The sequence below is a fragment of the Lycorma delicatula genome, chromosome 3 (assembly GCF_047948215.1).
Source record: "Lycorma delicatula isolate Av1 chromosome 3, ASM4794821v1, whole genome shotgun sequence".
NCBI classification, from domain to species: Eukaryota; Metazoa; Arthropoda; class Insecta; order Hemiptera; family Fulgoridae; genus Lycorma; species Lycorma delicatula.
This window is the reverse complement of record NC_134457.1, coordinates 41023561-41031681: the sequence shown is the minus strand read 5'-3', so window position 1 is coordinate 41031681 and position 8121 is coordinate 41023561.

The window sequence follows — 8121 nt, the reverse complement described above, 5'->3', positions numbered from 1 at the left end:
AATATGTTTAAAGCTGAGTACTAAATAGTTTTAAAAAATTGTAAAAAAAAATAAATAAATAAAATAATTGTAAAAAAAATTGTAGTTGTTTAAAATTATAATGAAATTCAACGCAATCTACTGATGGAAAAGACAACTCATACTTTAAACATTAGAAAAACAAATATTGAAAACCATTTCTGAGGAAAAATAATTGAAAATGCCCACCACATTACATACAGTTCTCTCACATTTTGATAGCATGATAATATGATATGTAAATAATAATGATATGCGTAGTAGTACTGACCACATTTTTGTGGACTACACCACCAAATGATGGATTACCATCGTTTTCCCTTTAATCCAATTCAGTTCCCTTTAATCCAAGTTTCCACAGGTTGGGCCTTCTACAAAATTTCTCCATCACCGTATAAAACCATTTTGTTCTTGGTCTTCTAACTGTTCCCTCTGCATGCATCATCCTGTTTGGTAATCTTTCCTTATCCATCTTTTCAATATGTCCAAACAACCTGAGCTTTCTTTGATCTTCCAGTTGACTCGACAAGACTTCCCAATTTCAGTTCCTCTCTAATCATACTGTTCCTTACCCCTTTCCCTTCTTGTCTTCTCTAGCATGCCCATACTTGACGCTCTATCTTTCTGCCGCCTGTCCAGATTTCTGCCGCATAGGTAAGAATTGGTACAAATTATGCTTCATACATAATTCTCTTACAAAGGTACTTCCTTGTTCCATATCAGTCTTCTTACTCTCTGATAAAATCCACTTTCCTTCAGAACTCTTTTACTTATTTCATTAACCTTTCTGCCACACTCAGAAAAAACTGTTCCCAGATAAGTAAACACTTTTACCCTTTCTATTTTTCTACCATTCGTAGTTATATCCATTGAATTTCCCTTTTTTCTGTTTTGCACAGTCACTTGACTCTTCTCAACACTAAACTGCATACTGCATTTCTAAATCTCTTTAGTCCACACATTTATTACACACTCTATATCCCCTTCGGACTCCCTCCACATAACCAGGTTGTCCGCAAATAACAAGTTGCTTGTTCATTCTGCTATTTCCTTTCTAACTTTTTTGAAGATTCCAATCATAATTATTATAAACAAAAGTGGTGATATCACACTTCTTTCTCTCAATCCATTCTCTATCCAAACCAATCTGACCTTCCCAGTCTTGTCCTGATGCAAATCTCGCTCCTCTCACAAATAACTTTAACCATTGTCTTTCTTTTTCTTTTTAATTTTAACCATCTGGATGTCTGCTTTATCTACATTCCTTTCTTCTAGCACCTACCACACAATTTCCCCGTCCATGCTATCAAAATGCCTTTACTATGTCCAGGAATGTCATTATAATTTTTTATTATAATCCCACTTCTTCTCACTCACTTGTCTCAGTACAAATATTGCATCCATAGTGGATCTATCACATCTGAATCCCATCTCTTTCTCTTTCAATTCCCTCTCAGTCCTTCTTCTGATGCGGTTTTCCAATACCTTTTCAAACAGCTTTACAATGTGTGAAGGTGTGGTACTACCTCTGTAATTATTTCACGACATCTTTTTGTTGTCTTGTTAAATATGGGGATTATTATTTCCTTTTTCCAGTCTTCTAAAATCACCTTCAATTTCCATATACGTACTTCTGAATAGTCTGTACAGCGGCTGTAAACTACAAACTCCTGCAGTCTTCACCATCTCGGTACTTAACTTATAAATTTCTGGTGCTTTGCCTCCTTTCATTCTTCTTAAAGCATCCTCTATCTCCTTCATCATTATGTAACATCCATCTTCCATCCTCACTCCCCTCACCACTCTCCTGTTTTTTCTCCCTTCTTTCCCCCAATCAACTTGGGTTTAGGAGTTCACTAAAATATTATTTCCATCTACAAAGAATTTCTTCCTTCCTTACTATTACATCCAAGATTGTTCTTAATAAACTTTGGATCTTCTCTCTCTTTTCTTTTAATTTTAATGACACCAAACAGTACTTTCTTATTCCCTTGTGAATCTCTTTCAGCTCTTCTATGAACTCTTTTCAACATCTGCTTACAACTTTCTTACTTCTCTTTTTGTTTCCCTAAATTTATTCATATCTTCATTCTTATGGCTTTGTTTCCATGTCTTCCATCCTATCTTCTTTTCAAGTGCCATCTTACATCATCATTCCACCACTTTGTTTCCTTTCCTTTTCTTTTCCCACTGGTTCTATCATATTTACCCACTTGGCTATATGTAACATGGTATTTTTTAAGCATTCCCACTCATCCACCACCTCTTTTATTTCTCCTTTAGGAAAGTATTTCTTTATCACTTCTTCAAACTCTTCCCTTATTTTGTTTTCTTTCAACTTCCATACTTTAAGTTTTCTTTCCCTGATAATCTTCACACTGGGAAGTTTCCCAAATCTAAACTTAATCATTACCAACCTATGGTTTCCTCCAAACTAAGTATGTTGCCAAATATTCTATAAGAGGTGTATGTTATATGTAACCTGACATACTGATGAGTGAACATTTGTTGTGACTGATTAAATTTTTATCAGCGTTTTTTCTGATTAGGTAGTTACAGAATCCATCTTTGGGAGAGGTGGATGTTTGTCGTACTCTTTTGTGTATGTGATACGACTTTGCAAAAGTTTTTATTTTGCGATTTTTTTTTAATTGTTAACAAATTTGCCTATGAAAACTAAGACCTTTATTATGCAAAATCTCGGGATACTGAGGGTGACCTTTCTCAATGGTCTCACCACCCTGACCTTTAAGCTGAAAATTTAATGATATCAATACCCTATTTATATTAGTAACCTGACCAATTTTGGTTAAAATCGGTTGAGTAGTTCTGTTGATATAAAGTGTGAAACACCGAATGCATACACATAGATGCCATCATTTCCATTCAGTTTTTTTGGTTTCCTTAAATGTCAAAACGTGATGATCCAATGAAAATCGCATATGCTCAAATTCTGATTATAAATCTTTTCCTTCTCCCTGCTATAGGGCTAGGGTTATAGCAGTGTAGTATTGCTGTTTTGGGTGTAGTAATTAACCTGCTAAGTATTATATCATGTTCAAAACAATTTTTTTTATTGTGTATTATCATAATTTCATCAACATATATTAATTTAATATTTTATATAATTTGTATTCCTAAATTAGTAACTATAATACTATCACACCTTCCATATATTGTAAAAATGTTTCTGATATAATGCTAATTAAAGGTACGCCCATTATTGAGCCATCTTCCTACACCAATAACCTTCAAACCCCAGACTTTTCCTCAAAAAATTATGATCATCTTTTATGCAATATTTTATTCATCTGCTAAATGAAGTTTTTGTTAATATTTTAGTGAAGCTGCATCAGAGGTTTGGAATACTGCTATCAAGAGCAAATTCAAAGGGAGGATGATCATAGCAGGATATCCCCTCAAAATCTTATGTAGAGTAATGTTATCATGTTTTTAATACAGAAAAACATGATTTGTCAAGAAAAATTTTGATAAATCAATTATTTACATCCTGATAATCATTTTTCATTGTTTCACATTAACAAGGTCTGTTTTAATTGCAAAATAATTTTGCTTGTTCAAGTACTTTATGATCAATCAACGTTTTTCAATATTCATAAAAATGTTTATAAAAACGTGTAAAATTTCTACTAAGAATATGTTTTTTAACTTACTTAAAACTGACTCATCAATAAAATTTAAACCTTTACCATAGATTTAAAGACTGTAGCAACAGCTACAGTCTTTAACAAAATGTCATCTATATTTAATTATATTTTTTCCATTTATTATTTTTTCTTAAACAGATTAAATTGATATACATAAAGTTATGTTTGTGATAAAAATTTCAATAATTTTATGAAAACTTTCAATATTCTCAAATTCATGATGTATTATGAAGTATAATTTTGTATAATGAAAAATAAAGAATTAGAATCATGAATTTTAGATAATTTAAAGCTGTTTAAAAGTTATTAAAAATTGCAATAATAAAAACATAAATTAGTCATCTATTAAGTATCTTTTTAAATTTATATAAGAATAATTTAATAAATTGCAAAAAGAAATAGAAAGATGACATCTTTGATGAAATTGGTGCTACCATCTAAAAACAATTTCAAAATACTACCATCTAGAATAACAATTTAAATTAAATTGAAAAATAATTTTTTACCAAGCTGAATAAAAACAATCTAAAATTTTTTAAATCTTTTAAGTTTTCCTGCCTTCATCAGCAAAAAAGATCCAGGGATACATCTATCCACGAAATGATTCCTGAAGGATTATCTCAAGAGTGTAGTAATTTTGGACAACTAGAGTGACATAAATACAAGTTCCCTTGAATAGCAGATGCATCTGATATGGTTCAGATGACAAAAAATGAAGGTTTAGTATAAAGAGAACCATAATTCTCAAAGTGATAGAGTTTACTTCAGATAATTATTTCACCTGACCAGAAACACCATATAAATGATAGGAAGTCTTTATACATTAATTTTTACTGCAAAGGAGTATGCATAAAGGTTGATAGCCTGACTATTGCCAACAAAAGTTATCAATATAAAAAAATCTTTTTTGTGAATCATGATCTAAAGAAGGTAGCTCGAGCAAAACACATCTAAATAATAAATACCAAATATATGTTATACCAAATAATAGTTTAACAATTCATGATGTGACTAGTGAAAATTAAATTTACGATTTGTAAAATTTAAACAATTTTGCCCCACCAGATAGATAGTTAGTAAAAGCCCTCATTGATGAAATAATAATTATAATTGTCAAAGTGTAATCTAATAACAGATTCAAGGTCAAGGAAAAATGGATTATATATTTTTGAGTGTTATGCTCAATACATCTGCATCTATATTTGTAGGTGATCCTTTTTGTAGTTTAACGCAACACTTTCATATTAAGATCCACTTCTAACTGCAACAATGTTTTCCTTCTGTTTTTTGAGAAAGAGTATGAAAACTTATTTAATTTTAATATGATGAACATATATCATTTTTAGCATTTTTCCAAAGAATGAAAGAAATATTTAATGGAGAGACCAAAATCAGGTTTTATACCATTTAAGTAAAATCATACATGTTTTACTCTCATAAACCACCTTAAAATGTAAAAATAAGAATTTTTTTTAATATCATTTTTTTTACTAGGTACATATTTCCATTCATATTTTATACCACTCTACCTTAGTTTACCTATTACTTCATCTAACTTTCGTTTTTTTGTACACTCTTATCTTTATATATTCTTTTTACTTTCTATATTTCCTTCCAAAACAAAATTTATTGAAATTCAGTGTTTTAATATGATTCACCAATCTTGACTTTAGTTTTATGACATCCTTTTATTTTATGATATCCTTCCACAAACTTCTCTTTTCTATTATTTGTCATAAAACTCATTTCAAACTTTATCACATAACCTTAAAATTTTCCTGGCACTTCATTTTAAAAATCTTTATTCTTTATTTTTATGGTTTTTCAATAGTTCATATTTTATTGCCACAAAGTCTTATATTCCCTATAAATATTTCTAATAACTTATTTCTAACTCTAAAATTTTTGTTTAATTTGAGCACATTTGTCTTCTGCAAAAATGTTTTCTTGGTTTGTTCCAAGCTGCTTTTGGTGTCTTGTTTATTTCACCATCCTTCATAATTTTACTACCTAAATTCATTTAACATTGTATACTAATAATATTTGCTTAGGCAACTGTTAAAAAGAATGGGTTTTGGGACAAATACAGAAACACATTTAATAAAAGGGAACTTTTCTTTTTCTGTTTAGCTTCCGGAATCACTGTAAGTTATTACTTTAGAGGATGAATCAGGATAATATGTATGAATATAAAAAAGTGTACTCTTGTACAGTTTCTGGTCGACCACTCCTGAGATGTGTAGTTAATTGAAACTCAACCACCAAAGAACCAACCACTGGTATCCATGATCTAGTAATCAAATCAACAAAATTTACTGAAATTCAATGTTTTAATATATGATTCACCAATATTGACTTATAAACTGCCTTTACTAGAATTTGAATCTTAGAACTCTCGACTTTGAAATCAGCTAGTTTGCAAAGACGATTACACACTAGACCAAGTCAGTGAGCTAATAAAAGTGAACTTAGAGAAAGCCAGTGATGCAGTACCTACCCACTGGGTTGGTCTAGTGGTGAACGCATCTTCCCAAATCAGCTGATTTGGAAGTCGAGAGTGCCAGCGTTCAAGTCCTAGTAAAGCCAGCTATTTTTACACGGACTTGAATACTAGATCGTGGATACCAGTGTTCTTTGGTGGTTGGGTTTCAATTAACCACACATCTCAGGTATGGTCGAACTGAGACTGTACAAGACTACACTTCATTCACACTCATACATATCATCCTCATTCATACTCTGAAGTATTATCTAAACGGTAGTTACTGGAGGCTAAACAGGAAAAAGAAAGTGATGCAGTACCTGTATAGAAACTGTTTGAACTATTAGAAGAAAGTAATGTAATCTTAGAGCCTTAAGGATTCTGTATATGGTTAGAAAAATCAGTACTAAAAGTGGGAAAAATTTTCTGCTCCATTTTCTGCATCAAAGAGAGTCAGCCAGGTTTGCTGCTCATTACTGTTTTTGTTGAATTCTATAAAAATAACTTTCTGAAAGAGTGGAGTGTAATAATGTAGTCAGATGATTATGGTAGTAACTGGGGAATTCCTAGTCTCCTGTTTGCAGACAATCAATATTTATAGAATCAATAAAGAAAATTAAAACATATCTGAGAGCTGGGCAACAGCTCAGCGAACAAAAACTAAACTGTTAAGTCTTGCAGAAAATATTGTTATTTCAGGTTAAATCTAATAATGATTAATACTAAGATATATGAAAAGTATGAATTAATTCCTTGCAGAAGGAGAAGTACTACTTTAAAAACGTACTTACAACAGATGATGAAATGCTAATTATGATTCTATATGGAAACAATACTGCAGCAATTTACACAAATCAAAAAAAAATTTCCCAGACGAAAAATTGGGTGCACATTGACAGTTTTTTTTAATGTGGAATCATAAATCAAATATGTAATCATAAATATTATCATAAAATTTTAAAATACTTAATAAAATTTCAGGAGAAGACCTGAGTAATGGAGAAACAACTTTTGGATCCTCTACAGCAATGTCACAGATCTCACAACCTTTTGACCAAAACTAAGGCAACTCTGTTATGTCAACTATCCTACTTACCCGACCACACACCATCAGACTTTCTCTTCTTTCTCAAAATGAAATCCTTTTTGGAAGAGTGATTTGAAGCTTTTAAAGAAATTCTGCAGATTTAAGAATATGTGTGCAATCCTGACAGAGATATCAGCACTGTTACTAAAAATGGTACCCGACCTGGAAGCAGTACATCGTCTCAGGAAGGGAGAACTAATGATATGAGGCTCACTAGGTTGTCAAAAAATAGCATAAAAATAAAAAAGAGCTTTTAAACGTATCTCTTAGAGTAATTTTTAGTGAAATAGGATGATAAAAAATGCACATAATAATATATTACAAAATGAGTTTAATAAATCACATTTTATATTTATAAAAAGGAAGTTAAATCTTAAAATAAATCTTTGTCATTAAATTTATTTATTTTTTACAATGTAGTGAAAGTACAATATAATGATCCATAATAAGTTCATTACGAAGACAATTTTTTCTTTTTTTTTAAATATGGATTTAATTCAACAAATAAGCTTAATGATTTGGATAACCAAAGTTTGATATGATAAGAAAAGCAGGTTTTTTTATGAATGAATAACATCAGCTAGGAATTGGGATTCAAACTAAAACATTTCATCTTTAGATGAAAAATAATTTTACATCATCTATTTTGAATGGAATTATTTTAGGCCAGAAAGTGAAAAATTAAGAAACTGATAATAATAAAGTACCACATCAATACAGAATATGTAAGTTGATTGATCTAGAACATGAGTGGAAAATATATGAATTACAACTTTGTAAAAATAAGGAAAGTATTGCGATGTAATTTTGATAATGGAGAAGTTTAAATAAACATGTGTAATGTGTTACGTTTTTACATAATGAAT